The sequence below is a fragment of the Gigantopelta aegis genome, chromosome 11 (genome assembly GCF_016097555.1).
Source record: "Gigantopelta aegis isolate Gae_Host chromosome 11, Gae_host_genome, whole genome shotgun sequence".
In the NCBI taxonomy this organism is placed as follows: domain Eukaryota; kingdom Metazoa; phylum Mollusca; class Gastropoda; order Neomphalida; family Peltospiridae; genus Gigantopelta; species Gigantopelta aegis.
In genome coordinates, this window is record NC_054709.1 from 16,559,282 (window position 1) to 16,582,180 (window position 22,899).

Sequence of the window (22,899 nt, forward strand, 5' to 3'; positions counted from 1 at the left end):
TGTAAATTGACAAATTCATTTAACATGATCTTAGTATGCAAAATGTATATTAAAAAGTTAATTATTTCAATTTAATGGGGTTTTGTGTTTTATAAACAGTTAAAATCGGGCAAGTGAATTTTTTACCATGACCAGTAAATTTTCAAATCCACTGGTCCCATGGCAAGTGAATTAAAAAAAAAAAAAATCTAGAACCTCATGTACATGGAACGCTTGTAACAGTTGGATATCGCTTATTCCTGCATTGACCAATCACATTCAAGGATAGAAATGTGAGTCATACTTGTTCCAATCTTGGGCCGACAATTTCACCAACTATATATGCATTACTAGTGGACTAATGTGCAAACTTCTGGGTAACCTAATCCGTCCTCCTAGAGCCCCCCACCCCGTGCCCCCATTACTGAGTGTCTGTAGCTCTCGATACCCCCCCCCCCCCCCCCACACTGACAGTTCCAACGCCTTCTAGTACTTCATTTTGCAACCGCTGAATTTCCTGCTTTCTACAAGTAAAATTCATCGTGGCAAATGCTAATATTTTAAATATGTAACACTAGCTTATACTTTAACTGACAAATATAAGTAAACAAATATATATTTCAGGTCTAAATCCTGGAATGCGCAAGTGCCCCTTTGCCCCCTCTCCCCCGCTGCAGACTCCCATGATGGCAGTGGGTGGGTGGTGTGGGTGTTCATATAAAATAGAGATTTTACTACTAACTGGAAGCATTTAGGGATAGGCGAATCGTAACACGAGCTGGGGGAGAGGGAGTATTCTACAACAAATTAGAAATAGGTGACTAGACATGAGCTTGCTGCGGGGGTGGGTGGGTGGGAGTGCAGATGGATCTGGCATGAAAAGCATATTCTACTACTTAGTGGCCAGTGGTATTTCGTTATGGTTTGTTGTTGTTGTTGTGTTGTTTTTTTTTAACAAGACTTATATTTATCAGTTGAAGTATAAGCTAGTGTTACATATTTAAAATATTAGCATTTGCTATGACTAATTTTACTTGTAGAAAGCAGGAAATTGCATTTTAGAACATCAAGTTGTCAATATTTTCCACAGGAGGATCAACTCGATCTCAAGTCCCTCTAGAACACAGGTACCTCCAAACAGAAACCCGTAGTACGAATACTATAGTTACATATATATATAAGAGGGCGGGACGTAGCCTAGTGGTAAAGCGCTCGCTTGATGCCCCATCAGTGGGCCCATTGTGCTATTTCTCGTTCCAGCCAGTGCACCACGACTGGTATATCAAAGGCCGTGGTATGTGCTATCCTGCCTGTTGGATGGTTCTTATAAAAGATCCGCTGCTACTAATGAAAACAATATGTAGCAGGTTTTCCTCTGACTGTCAAAATGACCATATGTTTGACATCCAATAGCCGATGGTTAATAAATCAATGTGCTCTAGTGGTGTCTTTAAACAAAACAAACTTCTTCTTCTTTATTATATAACGTACCTATAACACATTTGGCGTTATTGGTTGTCACCGTCTCTCGTTGCGGATACCTGTGTTCTAAGGTCGACAACAATCTCATGCCCTAGGTATGGGCCTCGTCGGCACGTGTACTAATACGGTTCTGTATATATAATACATTATTTATCCTATATATGCCAGTGAAGTCTGGGGTGCCCAGCTCATATCATTAAAATGTCTTGAAACGTTCTTGCCAGAGAGAGAGAGAGAGAGAGAGAGAGAGAGAGAGAGAGAGAGAGAGAGAGAGAGAGAGAGAGAGAGAGAGAGAGAGAGAGAGAGAGAGAGAGAGAGAGAGAGAGAGAGAGAGAGAGAGAGAGACACACACACACACACACAGAAAGAGAGAGAGAGGGAGGGAGGGAGAGAGATAGGGAGATGGGGCAGAGAGAGAGAGAGAGACACACACAGAGAAACAGAGAGAGAGGGGGACACAGAGAGAGAGAGAGAGAGAGAGAGAGAGAGAGAGAGAGAGAGAGAGAGAGAGAGAGAGTTTTACTTTAAATTCTGTAAGTCAACATTACAGTTAAGCAGTCGTGCCCATAATTGGGCATCTAGAGCTGAGCTTGGTCTATCCCCACTTTGTTATCTGTATAAAAAATAATTGTAAATTTGTTTATACTCTCACATACGAACTACTAATAATGTAATATTACAACATGCTTTTTCTGAATGCACTAACCTTGTACAGATAAACGCTGGTTGGCTACATAAACTTTATTGCTATATTGATAATTATTGCTATATTGATAATTTAAACCAAGAAAGAAGTATTGAAAATTATCCAGCTTGTCTTATAAGTGCGACTAAAGCTAAACATTTAGACCTTTTTTTTTATAGAGAAAATCGTCTTGCTTCAGCCAAAAGAAATGGATCTAGTAACAGGATGAGAACGTATAAATTATATAAATAGAATATACAGCTAGAACCATACTTATTACATTGCATACATCCAGAACATCGCAAACAATTTACTAAACTACGTCTCAGCAACCACAAACTGAAAATTGAGACTGAACAATACACAAAACCTTTTACCCCAGTAGAAGAACGACTATATAACCAGTGCAATCTGATTAAAGATGAATATCATCACATCATAATTATGTGTGAAATATATATACAGAACTTCACATACCGGTACGTTGTTTTCGCTTTCCTATTAGTTGCACGAGTTTATTTTTGCGCAAGAATATATACCACGAGACTGCGTATCGTAAAACATTTGATAGTGTAAATAGATACAGGCTTGTTGTACAAACTAGCACGATCCTGTATTACTGGAAAACTGTATGTTATTATAAAATCAATGTATGAAAGTTTGAAAGTATGTGTCAAGTTTCAGTCTAATTTTTCAGACCTATTTGATTGCAATGTTGGACTGATGCAAGGAGAAGCGCTGTCACCCTTTTTATTTTCTATGTACATAAATGATTTTGAGAATGAGTTAATTGAGGGATTTTGTGAGCCTTTGTATTTACAAGGTATTTCTTTATTTCTTTTAATGTATGCCGATGACACTGTACTTTTATCAGAGACAATAGATGGTCTTCAAAAGATGATTGATACGCATTATACAAACAGCACTCTGTGGGATATTGATGTCAATACGGATAAAACTAAAATTGTGTTTAGAAACGGTGGAAAATTATCTGCCAAAGAAAAATGGATGTATAATAACGGTTTTATTGACGCGATCGATAGTTTTAACTACCTTGGGTTAACATTAAATATTAATGGTAAATTTACACAAACACAGAGGGTAATTGCATCTCAAGGTAGAATGTGTATGTGGCATATTTTAGGATTATGTAATAGGTTATCACTTAATAAGAAAACGAAGGTACATGTCTTTGATACCTATGTGTCTAGTGTTTTGAATTATGGATGTGAAGTATGGGGTTCTCACCCCGCTCATGATGTTGAAAAACTTCATATGGATTTCTGTAAAAGAATTTTGAATGTTAAACGAAGCACAACAAATGTAGTAGTACTAACAGAACTTGGAAGACTTCCTTTGTATATTGTTCGAAAAATAAGAATAGTTAAATACTGGTTGAAACTTTTAGAAACAAATAACTGTATTTTGAAATCACTAGATATGATAATATGCTAGAATGTCGGAATAGTTATAAATGGCTTTACCATGTTAAAAAAAAAACTTTTATCACCTGGTTTTAGAGATGCTTGGTATAATCAGCATGTCAATAGTACTGAGATATTTTTTTTTAAAGTGTACAACTACGTTTAACTGATAACTTTATTCAAGAGAGACACTGCTAGAAAACTCTCCTAAATGTAATGTGTATAAGCATTTAATAGATCTATACGTTTTGCTTGCAGTACTACCTTAGAATATCATTGAAAGATCGTTACACTTCTCTTATAACAAACTTTCGTGTTTCTTCTCACCAGTTGTTTATTGAACAAGGTAGATATTATGGTATTGAAAGGTCGCAACGGAAATGTCAGATGTGTGAACAGAAGGATGAATATCACTTTATTTTGAAATGTCCATTGTACATGCAATTACGTTCAATATATATTAAGAAATACTACTGGCGCAAACTATCTGTTTTTAACCTTCAGCAATTATTGTCTGTTCAAAACAGAAAAGAATTATGTAATATTGGTAAATATCTTTAAAATGCATTATGTTTACGTTCTAAACATATGTAATTGTCCATCCTCCAATTATGCACCACTTGTCAAATGTTATAAAATATATGCCTATGAGCCGGAATGCTTAAAGCTAATAAACTATACTATATACTATACAATAATAGTGTTCATTACGGGGTGGGTGGGGGGGGGGGGGGGGGGGGGACCAAGTGCAACTCTGGTCATGGGGGCTACACCACATGAAGATGGGTTACATATTATGAGAGAGGATTGTGTCGGGATAATTATAATTGTAAAGTTTGTTTTATTTAACGACGCCACTAGAGCACATTGATTTTTTTATCTTATCATCGGCTATAGACCTCTTTCACATTCCACTGCGCATGTGCCCGTTGCGGGGTTACTCGAGGACGCAAACCACGAACTCACGCGAGATCTCGCAAAAATAGACCTGTGGACAAGTTGGGAGCATAGACAATGGGAGGCCACACAATAGGAATGTGAATATCTCCATGATTAATTATTCTATCAGTAGGGAACCCGAAAATTTTGTCAACATCCAACAAGACTTATTGGAGACATTTGTGAATTATTTCTTATCACGAAATAACAAATATTTTGTTGTTAACGCCCGACAAACCATCGGTTCGGATTCGTATGCAATAAATATCGGGTATGGGCTGAAATAATATTAATGTGTGCGCGCGTGTATGTATGCAGATATTTATTGTATTTAACATAATTTAAATATTTATAAAGCATTATACAGATAAATACATTCAGGATTCTTGTCGGGATTTTTTTTCACCAAGTTATTAAACATTTTGTTCGGTATTTGGAATAAAATTAAATGATACATATGAAAGTTGAGCTATGGTATATAAAACATTAGAATCAGGACCGTAGGAACGATATCTGGAGTTGGGGGAGTGGAGGGGGCACACTCTGTAGTGGAGGGACACAGTCTAGTTGGTGGTGGTGGTGGTGTGTGTGTGTGTGTGTGTGTGTGTCAAAAGCCATATTTTAAACCGGGTTTATAAAAGTGGAGCTATAGTCCCCCCCCCCCCCCCCCCCCCCCCCCCGACTTCTTGGTTGCTACCGACCTAAGAAAGGTCAGAAATGTAACTGTATTGCATATACAGCTATTTAAATTCGAAGCAAGATTATTTGACCTAAGAAAGATGTAAGTTTTATTTATAACAGATTAGACTAGCAAACTCAGGATGGTCTCTTTATTATAAACTCATGAGGGTTTATTATGCGCAGTCATAAGGTACTTCGTTTGAATGTTTGAAGCATACATATTAAGTACCATGTCAGGCCCGTCGCCAGGGGAGATCGAGGGGATCGGACGATCCCCCAGTAGCGTAGCTTGCCTTTTCGCTTATTAATAACATTAAAAAGGTTCCCGTGTCATATCCCACTACACAGGTGCCCCCCTCCCCCAAATACAAAATCCTGCCTACGCCACTGCGATCCCCCCACGCAGGATTAAGAGTTCCGCTCAAATGAAGAAAAAAAAATCGGATTTTACATATAAAAGTCCCTGTCCCCAAACGAACGGGTGTAACAGCGTCATCTCATTGTTTGGCAAGGGGTTATATATATATATATATATATATATATATCTATATATATCTATATCTATCTGTATATGTGTATGTGTATGTGTATGTGTGTGTGTATGTGTATATGTATATATACTCTTCAAAAGAAGAAACGCAAAACCACATTGTCGTAACATTTGGAGAATTGATTTAATTATTGAATGGTGAGTCCGATAATTACCAAATGTTGCAGGATTGTTCACAATTCACTCTAGTCCATTGTGAGTAAGTGATAGGACACACCACCAAGGTCAAGGTCATCTGGAGTCAATACCGGATGTGGCCTCCGCGTATGTTGACAACTGCCTGGCACTGCCTGCCCATTGAAGCAACCAGAGTACGGATGACGTCCCGGGGGATGGTGGCCCACTCGGCCTGCAAGGCTGCTGCCAGCTCGGGCAGGGTCTGGGGCTGTGGTTGTCGCTGTCGGAGGCGTCGGTCCAACTCGTCCCATAGATGCTCAATTGGGTTCAAATCCGGTGATGTCGATGGCCAAGGAAGGACATTAATGTTGTTGTTCTGTAGGAAGCCGTTGTGAGACGTGCTGTGTGAGGCCTGGCGTTGTCATGTTGGAACACTGCGTTGGCGTTGGCCATAACTGGAACGATGTGTGGCCGGAGGATCTGGTCAATGCCGCCCTGTGCATTCAGGTTGCCCTGCACGTGGACCAGGTCAGTTCTTGCCAGTGTGTGAGATGGCTGTCCACAACCATGACACTACCCCCCGCCGAATCTGTCCACTTCCTGCACGCAGTTTGCCGCATAACGTTTCACCACGACGCCTATACACGCGACATCTTCCATCATGACGTCGGAGCAGAAATCGGGACTCGTCACTGACCACACCTGTCTCCATCGCAGTTGAGGCCATTGTCGATGAATCTGGCACCACTGCAGTCGGAGTCGACGGTGTTGTGGTGTTAAGATGACACCTCGAACTGGACGTCTGGCACAAATCCTACCTCACGTAGGCGGTTCCGTACGGTCTGGTCGGATATCCTGCGCAAACCTGGTATTGCTGCGGCTGTGGAGGTGGCAGTAGTCAATCGTTCCCGAAGGTGGCGTACCCGGATGTAGCGGTCCTGCCCGGGGGTAGTGACCCGTGGTCGACCGGATCTAGGGAGGTCACGTGTTGATCCATGTTGCTGGTAACGGTCCCACAGTCTGGAGATGGTGCTTGGGGACACATGGAATGCCCTGGCAACGGCCGTTCTGGATTCGCCTGCGTCTAGTCGGCCGATGGCATTGTTTCTCTGCGGTTCACTGAGACGTGGCATGTCCTGGATTGTCAACTGTCGGCCAGATATAGAGGCCAGGCAAGCGAACACCTAGCCCGAGTACTCTGACTGTAAGAGAGCTAGACGGACATTTGGACATAAACACGCTCTCATTACAGTCAGAGACCAACCTATGTATTTTTTTGGCAATTCCTGACTACCAAACGGTAGGCAACGAGTCCCGCTCTAATACCACAACAATCCTATGTTTGACGTCAAATACCTTTACATCAATCATTTTCGAGTTAAGTGATACAAAAAAATCCACATATTAATCACTAATACACTTACTACAGAAAGAAACCCGACAGCACCCACATTCAGCTACGCTTCGTGACACTCCGTCGCAACAATTGCAAAGCTCGGCGATCTATTTCGAGACGTAGACCACGTGATCGCGCACTGGACGATTCCGCCTTGTGCAGCAGTTACAGGGGCCGTCTCATATCAAGCGAAGTTACAACATGGAAGAGTTGGCTAATGCCGTTTTGGATGAATTTTGATTTCATTACGTCATTAAACCAAAACAATTACACATTATTGATTCCATTTTGAATTTGAAGGATACATTTGGGGTGTTATCGACAGGATACGGCAAAAGTATGTGCTACGTACTGCCTCCTCTTATGAGATGACCCCTGTAACTGCTGCACAAGGCGGAATCGCCCAGTCTCGAAATAGATCGCCGAGCTTTGCAATTGTTGCGACGGAGTGTCACGGAGCGTAGCTGAATGTGGGTGCTGTCGGGTTTCTTTCTGTAGTAAGTGTATTAGTGATTAATATGTGGATTTTTTTGTATCACTTAACTCGAAAATGATTGATGTAAAGGTATTTGACGTCAAACATAGGATTGTTGTGGTATTAGAGCGGGACTCGTTGCCTACCGTTTGGTAGTCAGGAATTGCCAAAAAAAGACATATGTTGGTCTCTGACTAATGAGAGCGTGTTTATGTCCAAATGTCCGTCTAGCTCTCTTACAGTCAGAGTACTCGGGCTAGCCTTTGATGAGCTCCGTTTACATGAAATTTCGACACCCCCCCCCCCCCCCCCCCCCCCCACCACCACCGCTAATCATGCTGGCTACGGGCCTGAAGTTATATACACTATTCATAAGTTAGACCAAACATCAAATTAGGATCGTATCCGGTTGCATGGGTCTACCACTGGAAAAGTTGCTGCACTTTGTTATGTATAATCATGTACGTTATAAAAACGTGTGATACTTGCATCATCTTCTAAATTCTTCAAAACAAACAACGCAAACAGCATGTCAACTTTTACTTCCGCGTTTACATGTGATGTCAAACTCTGAGCCGCGTTTACTCGGTTTCTGGCGTCATGCTAAGTTGTAAGTTTTCGCGTGTGACGGCTCATATATATATGTTTTAAAACTTCATAAATATCAGATATTATTTTTAAGTGAATTTGTATGTATCTGATATAAATGATAGTGATAATAAAATAAAATAAAATAAAATAATAAATAAAATAAGATAAATACATAAATAAATAATTTGTGGATAGACATGTAACATTGATTAGTAGTTGTACGACTGTCTTTTTTTAAAGTTACATTATCTGGTTACCATATTATAACATCATGTACAAATGTGAAATACAAGCTCAAATGCACTTTTAAAAAAGTCGTGTGTGTTCGCTATGAACGGAGATCGTCAAAAGTATACCTTCGATTCGTCGCCTGTGCCGCCACAGCTCGGCAAAGCACAAACGACAGCCTGTTATGTTGTCAGTTTCAGTTAACACGTGCGTTTGCCGATTTCAAATTGTAGGGTTCGTCTCAAAAAATTAAAAGAAAAATCTTGCGCTGTAGTTAAAACCGGTTTGATCTTGACAACGTATTATCGACAGTCGTACCTTCCTATTTCAGAATTGATATTTTATAAAGTGTTAGTAGAACTTTCAAAGTTTAGTTTGTATACTAGTAACACATTAATCATGTATATATTTTTAAAATAAAATATACTAAAGTAGACAATGAACGTTTTATTTCTTAATTTTACGTGTTAAAATCGACAAATTCAAATAAATATTATTTCGTTTGGAAAGGGTAAAGTTGGGGGGGGGGGGGGGGGGGGGTTAACGACATCAAAGATAAAGCATATTGATTTAATAATCATCCGACCCCATACAACCGTAAATAAAATGTGTTGAGTGCGTTGTTAAATAAAACATATCCTATCCTTCCTTTCATCTGCTGTTGGATGTCTAACATTTGGTAATTTTGACATATAATCTTAGAGAGGAATCGGGTGCATGTGCAAGGGGAGGGTATTGGAGGTCGAAACCCTTACTTGCCCAAGCTTAACAAAAATTGAAATGTATTTTTTGGGGAGCATGGCACCATATAAACTTCGCTTAACACAGTCTATAACCCCAACCCCGCTGAAATCCATGCACACGCGCCCTGGAAACCCGCTACATTTTTTTTTTAGCAAGGGATTGTTTATATGTACCATCCCACAGACAGGATATCACATACCATGTTTTTTTTGTATACCCGCCGATGGGGATCGATCCTAGACTGACCACGCATTTCCAAAAAACACCTTTTTAGGTCTAAGTAATGAATAAAAATGGCATATAGTCTTGAAAAATGTTACGTAAATCGAACACAGTACCCTCTTCCTCTACCCCTAGAGCGTTACGTAATTAGTAACACCCCCTTACATGTAACGCGTATGCCAAGAGCTGGCCACTGTCAAAATTTGAAGGCAAATCCCCCACTCACCGACCCCTGGAAAGGCGTTGTACCATACCTCTATGGATATAAATATGTTTTGGAGATATGAGACGACCCCACAATCAAGACAGTTAAATTTGTTCAAAAATTGCGAAATCTCACGTGATCTCTTGTTGGGGAATTCTATACTTGTGATAAGCCAATGAAAACCAAGATCGGTACGAGCCCGTCAAAAGTATTCCACTTTCAAATCATGGCTTTGTTTGTGACCTGGATAAGCCAGCGTAGTGAAACCAATGCGGAGTGCGGCGTCATATATGCACCAAACGTAATTGGATTTTCTGTTCTATATGCTTAAATAATAAAAATATTCCAGGGAATGTAGTTTTAATGAAACGATAAGGGGGAAATAGAGCTGTGATAAAGGTTTATGTGCGTTAGGGGTTTTGTTGGGGGATTTTAGGGGAAAGGGGAGGCATATTTTATTAAATTTTAAATACTGATACATGTGGAGAATTAAACATCACTGGAAATCCGCGTAAGTATTTAACTATAATTCTAATTGTTAAAAGTAAAAATCACATTCCACTAAAGTTAATTTTATTGTATGCGTTGTTAAAATATACTTGACAGGCGGCTCCAGAGACTTCGTCTAAGTTAATGTTTCACTGCATTTGGTTTTAAACCATTCCAATGTAAACTTTAGTAGACCGTTTTTCGCAGCCATTTTAACATCTTATACGAAATATGTACGTTAGTCGCTAGAGATTCACAGCTCCTACGAAGCTACTCACGACGCTCATGACAACTGTCGATCGTGCCCCCCCCCCCCCCCCAATTTGCATATAGCCTCGATACCGTCCAATTCGGCAAGGGGCGGTACTCTTCGCGCACATGCGCAGTGGGATGTGTTTTTTTTTAGAGGAAACCAGCTGTCGCCACATAGGCTACTCTTTTGCGACAAGCAGCAAGGGATCTTTTATTTGCGCTTCCCACAGGCAGGATAGCACAAACCATGGCCTTTGTTGAACCAGTTATGGATCACTGGTCGGTGCAAGTGGTTTATACTACCCAATGAGCCTTGCGGAGCACTCACTCAGAGTTTGGAGTCGGTATCTGGATTAAAAATCCCATGCCTCGACTAGGATCCGAACCATGGGCGTACCTACCAGCCTGTAGACCGATGGCTTGTGTCTCACCTCATTTGTCCATTCAGTTAAAGAACCCTGATAGGGCCTCTGGCCCCCCCCCACCCCCACCCGCACATATTCCTATGACATACCATGTAGAATAATGTTCCAATCTCCGTCCATTCCACTCTATAACTTGGTAACTGTGTACAGTGTTTTTATATTATTATTATTATTATTATTATTATTATTATTATTATTAAAATATTTTACATTGTTTCACAATATTATTAAAATATTTTACAATGTTTCGCAATATTATAATATTTTACGTTTCCCAATATTATAAAAAAAAAATAAATAATAATAATAATAAAAAAATAAAATAAAATAAAATAAAATAAAATAAAATAAAATAAAATAAAATAAATTAATTAATTAAATAATTAAATAAATAGATAAAAAGTAAATAAATAAATAAATAATAATAATAAAAATAATAATAATAAAATAATAAAAAAATAAAATAATAATAATAATAAAAAATTATTACAATGTTTTTACAGAATAAAATTGGACGTCCATAACATCACTTTAAAGTTCGTTTTTTTGTGTTTTTTTAACATGGCCCCTTGCCCTCCCCTCCCCCGCTTCCTACGCCAGTAACATTGATTAATTAATCACCGGCTGTTGGATGTCAAACATTTGGTAATTATGACTCGTAGTCATCACAGAAAACCCGCTACATTTTCCCATTAGCAGTAAGGGATCTTTTATATGCACTTTCCAGATACACATACCACGACCTTTGATCAGTTGTGGTGCACTGGTTGGAACGAAAAAAAACAAAAAAAAAACCCCAATCTTTTGAACGGATCAACCGAGGTGGTTCGATCCTGCGACGCCAGCACCTCAGTCGTGCACTCAACCGACTGAGCAAAATGACATCACTTATTCTCGGAACCGAACATACGGGTACTTCGACCCCTGGCCACCATTGTTTATCACGTGACGCGGTGAAGCTTCTCCTTAGTTACGTATGTTTTGATAGTGAAATGAGGCAACTTTGGTCGATCATTTACAACAGTTAACGGTCACGATGCCTAACACATGTTGTGCAGTTGGCTGCATAAACCATAACATGATGTTAAAAAAAATATCGTTTTACAAATTTCCAAAAGAAGAGACTAGGCGCCGCTTGTGGGTAGGGTCATTAAAATGACAAACCTGGTGGAATTCCATGGCTTCCCTCACAGAATGTGACTACGTTGACTTTAATGTTGTTGCTTGTTGACACCAGCAGAGATTAATTTAGCAAACAAAATGGTTAAAGCATGTTCAGTGATAAAAATCCCACATTATACTGTAAATAAAATACACAATTCCATCGTCTTCCCCCCCCCCCCCCCCCCCCCCCCAACAAAACGATTCATCCAGTTCTTGAATAAACTTTTATAAAGAGTATATTCCTTTATCATTAAATTTTGGTCTTTATTTTTCATTTAATCGTAGTTGCTTGGATATTATCTATACTTGTATTTATTTTGCCATACCACAGCTACTACATCTTATTTATTTTTTAATTTTAAAATAAGTTTATACTGCTAAATTACACACATATAATAATTATAATAAATAATTATAATATAGGCCTAAATTCTTGTTTAAACTTTATTTTTATTTTTTTTGCAAATGTGTCTGTAACAGGCCTGCAGTAAGAAAATATAGGTCGTTCTCCCCCCCCCCCCCCCCCCCCCCTCTCTCTCTCTCTCTCTCTCTCTCTCTCTCTGTGTGTTTAGTATTTGGGTCATTCCACAGAAAAGGTAAAAAATTATGGATGATTTTGTCCCCATCTACTTATTCAGTAACAAATTACTTCACTTTTATCTTTTATATGAAAATAAATATTGTGGATCATGCTTTAGCAAGAACATAAACATTCATCATTTCAATAATAATTATTTCACCGAAACTGACAGTCAAAAACCAAATTTGTCCACGAAGTTACTGTCCCAAACAGTAAGTCTATACATACAGTCTGTTGTATGAACCAAATAAACAGGTAGTATTATTTTTCATTCAAAACCATTTTATTTTGGATTGTTTCCAGTGTTAAAATCAATTATATAAATGACACAGTTGTTGAAACTATAGAAATTATTTAGGATTTACTTTGTGTCCCCATTTATTATGTTCACAATGTTGTTATTTTATTTTAGACAAGTATAGTCAATGTGAGATACATATGGAATGTTTTTAAATACTCACCAGATGGCATTGCAATCCCTGTTAGTAATGAGAAGCATGGTTTTGATCAGATGTGACACATTTCTAATTTATTTTCAATTTTAGAAACGCGAGTCAGTTGTTCCTTTATTATATGTCTGCAAGGTTACCAATGTAGTAATCCACCAATATACTGAATGAGTTTGACCATTATACCACAAAGTAGGTTAAGTATACCAAACCCTAAAACAAAAGCCTGAGTGGTAATATGTCAGACAAGCAAGGTCATAGGATGAGACATTTAAGAAAATGTCTACTATGTTACTGTCTGCTAAGTTACCTTCAACAAAGTAACTTAGTAGACCAGTGTTGGTAACCTAGTAGACAAACAGGTAGAAATGCCATCATTATATGGAGTTATTGCTAAAATGTTAATATTAATACGTCTCCTACATGTTTATACTGAATAATAGTTTACCTATTTAAAGTGTAGTCCTAGAATATTAGCTTTACTGTAAATTTGTGACACTTTAGTAACATAGTGGACAACGGAGTAACTTAGTGGCCACACTGTCAGTATATCAGTTACCAGTATAAAACACATCACAGTCATCACATTGATTTATACTAATAGTTAATGATGGACACATACTTGTTTTCAGTTATTTTAATAAATACAGGTAGATTTTATTTAACTACTACTAGTGTACCAGTTAATTACTATATACCGTGTTTATAACATTTGCAGAGTGCCAGTAAAATTAGGATGAACTTTTTTATGTGGAACTAGGATAGTCGGAAGTCGGAGATGTGTCCCGATATATAAAACATTTTAAGGGTCAGGTGTTATGGTGTGCACTGTATTAATATTTCAATTTTGTGGTAATAATTAATGGTTATACATATAGCTGCTGTATGCACTATTGAGTTTATTACTAATGGCATCTTTTCAGTTTGATTTAGTGATATATATCCTAATGAATGTGTTCTCTACCTGGCACATGAAAGTGTCACCGAAATAATTAATAATAAATAAAAAATTAACAAACCAAAAATACCCCCCCCCCCCCCCCCCCCACACTGAATTCTGACCAGGGGGATGCCAGTTATGTTTGTTCAGTAGCTGGCCTGTGCAAATGCAAATACATTCTTTCTGCAGAGTTCTTATATTCTAACTTCTGTAGTCACGTATATTATCTCCTGTAAACCCCATCTTGTCACTGTATTATATTATGCATTGCATGAACCTCATATGCCGTTGTGTAACAGCCTGTGTCATAATAAAGTTTCTGTTTATGTTAATTATGAAATATTGGCTAACACTACTCTTACTCAAACTACAGCACAAATAGCTCAAACAACACTGAAGTGACTGTTGTTGTATCTTCTTGTATATATAATCCCATGGGTCGCTGTTGATGTGTACACTCCTTATTCTTGTACCTCAAACTACTACAAATGAAAGATATTCGTGCATCTTTGCATTAAATGTATCTGGCTGTATTTAGTTTTTACGATTCAGTGTTAAACAAGGCATTATACGGTTGTACAATGAGACAGCTATACAGGTGGAGTGCATTCTGCCTCAACAATAAGGACATTTATGGGTATATTTATGAAAACTGTTTTGTCTCCTTTCCAAACCAACCACTAATGGTAGTAAGCATAAACAAACTGACACAAGTTATGAGACCAGATCTTATAAATGATATAAGCATGTACACATGCATGCATTTAACATATACAGTTTCCAAAGTGTTGAAAAATAAAAACATAAATAATTTATGATTTTGTCAGCTAAGTAAATTTAAAAAAAAGATGTGTATTGGCTTGTAGTTCAATTTTGTATTTGTTATATTGATCCATCAGGGTTTCTGCCAGAGGGTAAAACGGGTATGGCGCCATACCCACATTTTTAGGTAGATTTTTGTTTTAATTAACTTTTGACAAAATTAATTATTCTTATCAGCACTGTAAGATTGTCTTAACCCTAGCCCAAAACTTAACCCATTTTCTTTCTGGAGGAGGCCCTCATACTGTGGTTGCATTCAATTCCATAGCGCCATACCCATACATTTCTTTCTGGCAGAAACACTGTCCATGGAACATTTTGGTTGGTTCCAAATATTATGATATTCATGCCGAGGTGTCTTTAATCATTCATTTACTCATTTGAATTAAATGTGTAACAGTTAAGATTTTAAATGTTATTTATTGTCAGTTCCGATTGAATCATTTACACCTGATGATGACCTCACATCAGTAAAATAATTATTTGTCTGTATTTAGACATATGACCTTGTTACTCATTCTTATTACTGTATCAGCCTGTTCTGATAATTAAATATAGGTAATCAGAGTTTTTACTGCAAGTCAGTTAGTTCATTAGATGGTTATTATAAGTAACTTAGTGGAAGTTAAACCTGGTCTACTATGTTACCGCATGTCCACTAGGTTACTTTCATCAACAAATGTATTTTTTTTTTTTAATTAAAAGGTATGTTGTTAATGGATATTAGCATATATTTACAAGGGCAGTAAAAGGATGTGCTGGTTGATATATAGTAAAACTACTTCTTGCAACATATAGGAAATATTTTTCAAATTATAAATGATAGTTTGTAAGAAAATATATGATAAGAGTAAACATTTAGGTGATTACATAAAATATAACCGTATCTTGTAACAAAGTGACGTTAATTCATAGAAAAGGACAGCTTGCCTAAATTGTAGTACCATATAAAATGTCCCCTGTGTATGTTTAGTGCAATGTTTGATATTGCTGTTGTCCATAACTTTGTGGACACTATTTCTTACCTGTGACAGTTTTAAAAAACACACATACAAACTGAAATGGCTATTAGCGTGACAAACCATCATTTCATGTGCAGAAATATATATTGAATACAGTACTGCAAATAAAAAATATATTCAAGTTGTTTCATTTTTAAGAAAATCAAAATCAGAATTTTTTCCCTTTTCTGTGGAATGACCCATTTACTTTGGTGCAGAGGGTAAATAATGTGTGTGTGCCTTTGTTTCAGTATATATATATATGCCAAATTTCTAGGGAAATCACTAATGTGTGTGTGTATATATATATATATATATATATATATATATATATATATATATATATATGTATATGTGTGTGTGTGTAAATATATCTATATATGTATATGTATACATATACATACATACAATATATATATATATATACACACATACATACACACACACACACACATACACACACACACATATTAGTGATTTCCCTAGAAATTTGTCAAGGCATGATAGACCAAACACTTTTGGGGCATTTTCACCATTTTCGGGGCACTTTTTTTTCATTAAAAATACACAAAAATTAATTGAAATAAACATTAATGTAATTTATGTGCTTGCTTTAATAAATGAATGGCAAAAGATGTAAAAGGCATATTTTATTAATTAATATTACCTTTTTGGGTGTTTTATAAAGGCAATTTTAGAATTAATTAGTGAAAAAGGCTGATTTAATCTCAGGGCAGCGTGGTGCTGATTAAGGCAAGATGGTGCTAGACTATTGAGGCATGGTGCTGCACCGTGCTAAAACAAGCTAGGAAAAACACTACACATACATATACATAAATCTAAAAATACATAAAAATCTATTCTATTGTGGATCAATGTAATTTGGTGGTGGTGGTACATTTGTAAATTTTACTTGTTAAAGTTAGAGGACTTACCTTTTTACATATACATGTAGTTTCATGGTATTCTACAGTTCGTGTGTGTGTGTGTTTGTGTGTGTAATCTGCTTTAGAAATTGCCTGCAATAAAATGAATGGTCAACTGCCATATCTGATATTTGTTTTCCATTTTGAAAACACTGTTTGACATGGAGAATATAGCATTTAACTATCTCATTCATATATTTTCCTTGAATATGCTACATAAGTGCATCTACATGAGGTAATTTAACCCGGGTTAAAAGCAACTTAGGTTAAATATGTGTAGTCTAGTAGAAGGCATACCGATATAGATCAGTTTATTAACAACCATGATATTTGCCTCCTTTCTCCAGCTGTATACTATTAGAAACTAGTTTTGTAGATATTACTTAAATTGAACTGCAATAACAATTCCAATACAGCACAAGACTGAACAAGAAAATATCTGCAATATTCATTGTGACTAGATCTAAAACACCAATATTATACATATATACTCTTCAAAAAAAGAAACGCAAAAGGGTACAAATGGGTTATAACTCCGATTTTATGTTTCCTACCGGTTCATGCTTTGTGAATATAAGGTCATTGCATGTCCCAAACACATTCCCACGGTTACATTCGATAAAACGCAGCTACTGTACAATAAAGTTCCAAAATGTGAATATTCGCAAAAACGCAGCCACGTGCAAACCATGTCACCACTGCACGTGCGTTGTCTGCACGTGCAACATGAACACCGACAGTATAAAAGTGCAGGGTGTTCGCTTGCCTGGGCTCTGTATCTGGCCGACAGTTGACAATCCAGGACATGCCACGTCTCAGTGAACCGCAGAGAAACAATGCCATCGGCCGAATAGACGCAGGCGAATCCAGAACGGCCGTTGCCAGGGCATTCCATGTGTCCCCAAGCACCATCTCCAGACTGTGGGACCGTTACCAGCAACATGGATCAACTCGTGACCTCCCTAGATCCGGTCGACCACGGGTCACTACCCCCGGGCAGGACCGCTACATCCGGGTACGCCACCTTCGGGAACGATTGACTACTGCCACCTCCACAGCCGCAGCAATACCAGGTTTGCGCAGGATATCCGACCAGACCGTACGGAACCGCCTACGTGAGGTAGGAATTCGTGCCAGACGTCCAGTTCGAGGTGTCATCTTAACACCACAACACCGTCGACTCCGACTGCAGTGGTGCCAGATTCATCGACAATGGCCTCAACTGCGATGGAGACAGGTGTGGTTCAGTGACGAGTCCCGATTTCTGCTCCGACGTCATGATGGAAGATGTCGCGTGTATAGGCGTCGTGGTGAACGTTATGCGGCAAACTGCGTGCAGGAAGTGGACAGATTCGGCGGGGGTAGTGTCATGGTGTGGGCAGCCATCTCACACACTGGCAGAACTGACCTGGTCCACGTGCAGGGCAACCTGAATGCACGGCTACATTGACCAGATCCTCCGGCCACACATCGTTCCAGTTATGGCCAACGCAGTGTTCCAACATGACAACGCCAGGCCTCACACAGCACGTCTCACAACGGCTTTCCTACAGAACAACAACATTAATGTCCTTCCTTGGCCATCGACATCACCGGATTTGAACCCAATTGAGCATCTATGGGACGAGTTGGACCGACGCCTCCGACAGCGACAACCACAGCCCCAGACCCTGCCCGAGCTGGCAGCAGCCTTGCAGGCCGAGTGGGCCACCATCCCCTGGGACGTCATCCGTACTCTGGTTGCTTCAATGGGCAGGCGGTGCCAGGCAGTTGTCAACACACGCGGAGGCCACACCCGGTATGGACTCCAGATGACCTTAACCTTGGTGGTGTGTCCTATCACTTACTCACAATGGACTAGAGTGAATTGTGAACAATCCTGCAACATTTGGTAATTATCGGACTCACCATTCAATAATTAAATCAATTCTCCAAATGTTACGACAATGTGGTTTTGCGTTTCTTCTTTTGAAGAGTATATATATTAACCATTATTTACTCTAGTAAGTTTTTGTGTTTTATTACTAAATATACCAGGTTAAACCCTATTATTAAAACATTTGCATGTTTGTTCGACGAGGTAACACTTATGTTTTATTAGGTTGTAGACCTCGACATGAAAATAACTGAGGGAACTGATTATTTGCTCCCTAATGTAGTTTATGGGGGGCAATTTAAAATATTACCATATTGATACTACATGTATATAAATTCACATGCCAAAGGAAACTATAAATTATTCTCCTTGAAACTAATCTCAGGTGTGATGGGTAAGTAGACAGAGATATTGCTCCCCCTAGATGTCTAGGTCTGAGGATGGCTATATTTTATTATTGCTATTTCTTGTTGCCTGCATTCAAGCGGTAAGGAAGGACAACATCATGTGGTAATTTTGCAATCTGTAAAAACAAAAGCATTTCATTATTTTAAGAAACTGTATTTTGTTTTAAGAATAAAAGAATGTATTCAGTGGAACATTATACTGTTGCCAATACATGTATATAATAAGATATGACAATAATACTATTGTAATTTTGAACTTGTAAAGTAACAACTTTGCCATTGTTTAATTATTACATATTATTTGGAAATAAAATAATTATTAAATCATAAAAAAAATTAACTTAATCATGCATACAGATTTTATTATAAATACAAATTATATATTTTGTAGCCCACATCATAATTATTATATTAATAATTATCTTATCATTTCAAAATTGTTAAAATTTATAATTAACATTACCCCGGTACCTGAAAATTGCATCAACAAAAATTATATTCTGCCCAACCTGCCCTGTCCCCTCGACATTCAAAGTACACGGAAACACATCGGTACTAAATATAGATTTTACTAATTCAGATTCCCGTTGTTCGTTTCTCTTATATGGCAACCCAAGCTGTTATAATACACATAAGACGTATTGCAACTATGTGTTAGCTACAGAAAATAAATGACAATATGTAAGGCATGTAAAAAGTTAATATGATAACTTTATTCTATGTAAACCAGTAATCACTAAGGCTTTGCTTCACCCCCAAAGACCCGGATGATCGGTAACTAGGCCGTGTGACGTCACGCCGGTTCCGAGAATACCATTAATTATATAATTAACCCTTGCAATTTTAGTCAGGACAGGGCATACTTAAGCGTACGAGACAGGTGTGTGTGTGTTAACTCTTAACTCTATGCCAGCTAGACGGACATTTGGACGGTTATGACGCTGTAAGGGCTAATAACCGTCCAAATGTCCGTCTAGCTCTCATACAGTCAGAGTACACGATGCCATTAGAGCGCTCAGCGCATTGATTTATTCATCATCGGCTACTGGCTGTCAAACATTATCTTAGAGAAAAAAACCGCTACATTTTTCCAATTAGTAGCAAGGGTTTTTTTCTATATGCATCATCCCACAGACAGGATAGCACATGTGCCACGGCCTTTGGTATACCAGTCGTACACTGACTGAAACGAAAAATAGCTCAATGGGCCCATCGACGGGGATCGATCCTGGAATGACCGCGCATCAAGCGAGCGCTTTACCACTGGGCAACGTCTCTCTCTACGCGTCCAAAGAAAGGTCAGTCGATCCTGTGACCTTCAGCGAGCACTGGGCTGTATCCAGCGGCTGAGTCGGAATACCCCGCCCCCTTTAACCGACGATACTCATGGAGGTTACATCACTAAACGTGGTAGTACCAGTAGTTTGTAAATTTCCCCGTCAGGAATTCAACCTTCACCTTTCATGAGTTTTACAGCTGTGGCATGTTCAAAAAGACGGACGATCGCGGTTACTCGCTAGACTGGTTTTAATGCATTGACATTAAATGAAATGTTACGTGATGCAAGACAATGGTACCAGTCAAATTGTTCGCGAGCGCTCGACCGTCTCCTAAACACGCCGCGAATTACCCTCCTTTTTCTAGGATGGAAATTTCCTTATGTTTGGTATTATTGTTACAAAACACTCGTCGAAGTTCATATGACAGCTATCGGAAGGAAGAGCCTTCTAATTTTGATACTGGTAAGTGACAAGGAGTTTTGAAAACTATTAATTTTGAGGCATCTGTTTAAGTAGGCTAATCTCTGTATTGTAAAGACTAAAGTACAATGTAAAGTTTGGAGCATCGATTTTGTCCGACAGCGTAAAGGCCTTTTACCTAAGAGGCTAATTCGGGCGATAATCCACTTTGTAATAAATTAAATGTAGGTTAAGCCATTAAAACAAGTTTTTAATCTAATAAAGTATGTCTATGATAATACCTGTATACCTGTCGCACTTCCGAAAACACACAACCACCCCACACCATCCCATCCCCGCCCGCTACCCCCGCTTCCCCCAATCTGGAAAGCATTATAGAAACTTAAAGAAAATTCTCTTCTTAACTGTTTAAGGAGTTTTAGACTATTAACTACTCACTTGCACCCCCCCCCCCCCCAACAAAAAATCCTAGCTACGACCCTGCCTGAGTGAGTGCTCTGCAAGGCTCAATGGGTAGGTATAAACCACTTGCACGGACCAGTGATCCATAACTGGTTCAACAAAGGCCATGGTTTGTGCTATCCTGCAAATAAAAGATCTCTTGCTGCTAATTGGAAAGAGTAGCCCATGTGGCGACAGCAGGTTTCCTCTCAAAATCTGTGTGGTCCGTAACCATATGTCTGACGCCATATAACCGTAAATAGCATGTGTTGAGTGCGTCGTTAAATAAAACATTTCTTTCTTTCTTTTTTACAATAATGATACTTGTTACACAGGCAGTAGGATCAAATCTCCTCGGTGGACCCATTCTCTTATTGGATTTTTTTCCCATCCCAACCAGTGCCCCACGACTGTTATATATCTAGATCATGATATGCAGAGGCCTAGCTTGGGATTTTCAGGTGGTACGCAGACTTTTTTGGCGATGGAATAAAACGCATACACATACACACATTTACATCATATATTTTAATTTAAAAAAAATTGTAATCTCAGGTGGTGCGCAGCTGCGTACCTGCGTATTTGGAAGCTAGGCCCCTGATATGTGCTGTTCTGTGTATGGGAAATTGCATATAATCTTAGTCAGCCCCCCCCCCCCCCCCCCAATGTCTACTTGCTTCCACTGTGCCTGATGTTTGACATCCAATAGCCATTGACGATTAGTTAATCAATGTTCTTTTAATAGTTTATGGTGTCGTTAAAGGAAGCTAACTTAATTACAGACTATTTAATAGATCTACAGACTGAGAATAACACCTGAAGAGCCTAAAGCAGGTTGACATATAGGTTAAAGTAATATATACTCTTCAAAAGAAGAAACGCAAAACCACATTGTCGTAACATTTGGAGAATTGATTTAATTATTGAATGGTGAGTCCGATAATTACCAAATGTTGCAGGATTGTTCACAATTCACTCTAGTCCATTGTGAGTAAGTGATAGGACACACCACCAAGGTCAAGGTCATCTGGAGTCAATACCGGGTGTGGCCTCCGCGTGTGTTGACAACTGCCTGGCACCGCCTGCCCATTGAAGCAACCAGAGTACGGATGACGTCCTGGGGGATGGTGGCCCACTCGGCCTGCAAGGCTGCTGCCAGCTCGGGCAGGGTCTGGGGCTGTGGTTGTCGCTGTCGGAGGCGTCGGTCCAACTCGTCCCATAGATGCTCAATTGGGTTCAAATCCGGTGATGTCGATGGCCAAGGAAGGACATTAATGTTGTTGTTCTGTAGGAAAGCCGTTGTGAGACGTGCTGTGTGAGGCCTGGCGTTGTCATGTTGGAACACTGCGTTGGCATTGGCCATAACTGGAACGATGTGTGGCCGGAGGATCTGGTCAATGTAGCCCTGTGCATTCAGGTTGCCCTGCACGTGGACCAGGTCAGTTCTGCCAGTGTGTGAGATGGCTGCCCACACCATGACACTACCCCCGCCGAATCTGTCCACTTCCTGCATGCAGTTTGCCGCATTGCCGTGCAGTGGCGACATGGTTTGCACGTGGCTGCGTTTTTGCGAATATTCACATTTTGGAACTTTATTGTACAGTAGCTGCGTTTTATCGAATGTAACCGTGGGAATGTGTTTGGGACATGCAATGACCTTATATTCACAAAGCATGAACCTGTAGGAAACATAAAATCGGAGTTATAAC

At 38.9% G+C, this 22,899-nt stretch overlaps 1 protein-coding gene across 3 annotated transcripts in view; it reads left to right on the top strand.

The window, feature by feature from the left end:
- LOC121385004 (cysteine sulfinic acid decarboxylase-like) overlaps nucleotides 1-22,899 on the top strand; it is a 59,116-nt gene that overhangs the window by 2,924 nt on the left and 33,293 nt on the right. Inside the window, exon 1 of one of the 3 annotated variants that reach the window (XM_041515529.1) lies at nucleotides 20,669-20,791. The exons of the other annotated variants lie outside the window; for them this stretch is intronic. The gene's annotated coding sequence lies outside the window, so the exon portion shown is untranslated. Of the gene's footprint in view, nucleotides 1-20,668; nucleotides 20,792-22,899 lie in introns of those variants that run through there. 3 annotated transcript variants of the gene reach the window in all.